Here is a 2,177-nt window from a genome sequence, read left to right as displayed (position 1 = left end):
GGGGTGGGGGGGGGGATGGGAAATCGTCCATTCCTTTTCCTAGAATATAACTATTTTCCTTTAGAAATGAAAATGATAAATAAAGTAAAATGACATCAAAACTTATTAGACTATAATTAATCAAAAAAGTGTAAACCATGATAAAATATATTATTCATTGTATGCCCGGGAAACGTACTGTAGTACAATAAAACCTATAATTATTTGAAAATATCTTTGCAACATAATATTCATTCACGGTTTGAAATATCCATAGTCTTCAGCATTGGGTCGCAAAGATTTAGTGATTATAGAATTACAGTTTGTGAGAAAGACTAAATTCCTATGACCCTAATGTTTATCAATTAGACTATTTATCAAAAAAAAACGTATAAACGATAATAACATATATTATTGATTAAACGTGTAAAAGAATTACTGTATTACTGTAGTTTCCCACTTCTAAGCAAAGCAAAGTGAAACGTCACTGTTAATGCTAGCTTATCAATTTACTCCATAATTTGCAACTGTTGGTAAAGTGTAAAAAGACTCATAAATTTACTTCTGTATTCCTGTTCAGACGACTAGACATTAGAACAGCCGTAGAATACACCAACTGCAAGATAAAGTAGAATGTAGGTGCTAATTTATTTTGTTTCCCCTAAGGAAAAAAACTTATTTAAAAAGGACGGTAAGTATATTGTTTAAGTGAACCTCCATAGTGGAATATACAACGGTATCAAATATAAATTAGACTTTAGCAATTCTTGTTTATAAGTTGCAATATAAAGAAATAATCAATTTGCGAATTAGAAAAATGACGGTAACTGTTGTTTTGTTGTTTGAAGGAAATACAGGGTGTCCCACGAAACACGACATTTGATTAATAGTTTGAAATGTCGTCTTCCAAATACTGGATAAGATTTAAAGACTTTTTGCAGTTTAATTTGGTTTATTTAAAGCATTTTACTCCAAAATATCTTAATCTTCGATCGATGTTACTGTAATAAAACTGCCATATAATGTTTATTATTATTCTCTTTGGTATCAAACAACTTAATAAATTGTGAAAGAAGACATTTTAAAATATTCACCAATTGTCATGTTTCATAGGGCACCATGTATAGAGATAATTTAGTGATCCACTATTTAAAAAGTGGCATCTACTCGAGCCCTTTCAATCTTTGTACAAAGCAAGGATGATGTAGATATCCATATTTATATAGCTGAAAATTCAGTACCGGGCACGCTAGGTTTAAGCATGATATTATTTATTCACATAATTCTTGATTAGAAAAAGTAATAAAGCTGCCTGATTTTTAATCATTATAAAAGGGCATTAAATGACCAAAAACTTGACAAAAGAAATTGGAATCAAATTTTGCAACAAACTCAAATTTTTTTATATCTATATCTTTGCAACTTGAACATTGTTCATAACCAGTCTTATAGTGTAATAGAGTACTACAGTGTACAAGCTTGTACTTGGTATAGAGTACACTTGAACATTGTTCATAACTAGTCCTATAGTATAATAGAGTACTACAGTTTACAAGCTTGTACTTGGTAGAGAGTACATTTGAACATGGTAGAGAGTACACTTTATCATAACCAGTCCTAAAGTTTAATTGAGGGCTATAGTGTACAAGCTTGTACGTGGTAGAGAGTACACTTGTAGATTGTTCTTAACCAGTCCAATAGTAAAGTAGAGTACTACTGTGTACAAGCTTGTACTTGGTAGAGAGTCTACGTATGCATGGTAGAGAGTACACTTAAATATTCTTTATTACCGTTCCTATAGTATAGTAGAGTACTACAGTTTACAAGCTTGTACTTGGTGGAGAGTACACTTGTACATGGTAGAGAGTACACTTGAGCATTGTTCATAACCATTCCTAGAGTATAATAGAGTACTGTAGTGTACAAGCTTGTACATGGTAGAGAATACATGTGTACATGGTATAGAGTACACTTGTACATTGTTTATAACCACCACTATAGTATAATGGAGTACTACAGAATTTACAAGCTTGTACAAAATAGAGAGTACACTTGTACATAATTGAGAGTACATTGGTAAATAGGAAATAGAATTCATGTACATTGTTATTAACCAGTCCTTTAGTTTAACAGAGTACTACAGTGTACAAGCTTGTACATGGCAGATAGTACACTTGTGCAAAGAAGAGAGTACACAA

This window comes from Eurytemora carolleeae, unplaced genomic scaffold (genome assembly GCF_000591075.1).
Source record: "Eurytemora carolleeae unplaced genomic scaffold, Eaff_2.0 scaffold75, whole genome shotgun sequence".
NCBI classification, from domain to species: Eukaryota; Metazoa; Arthropoda; class Copepoda; order Calanoida; family Temoridae; genus Eurytemora; species Eurytemora carolleeae.
Note: the sequence above shows the minus strand (reverse complement) of the source record.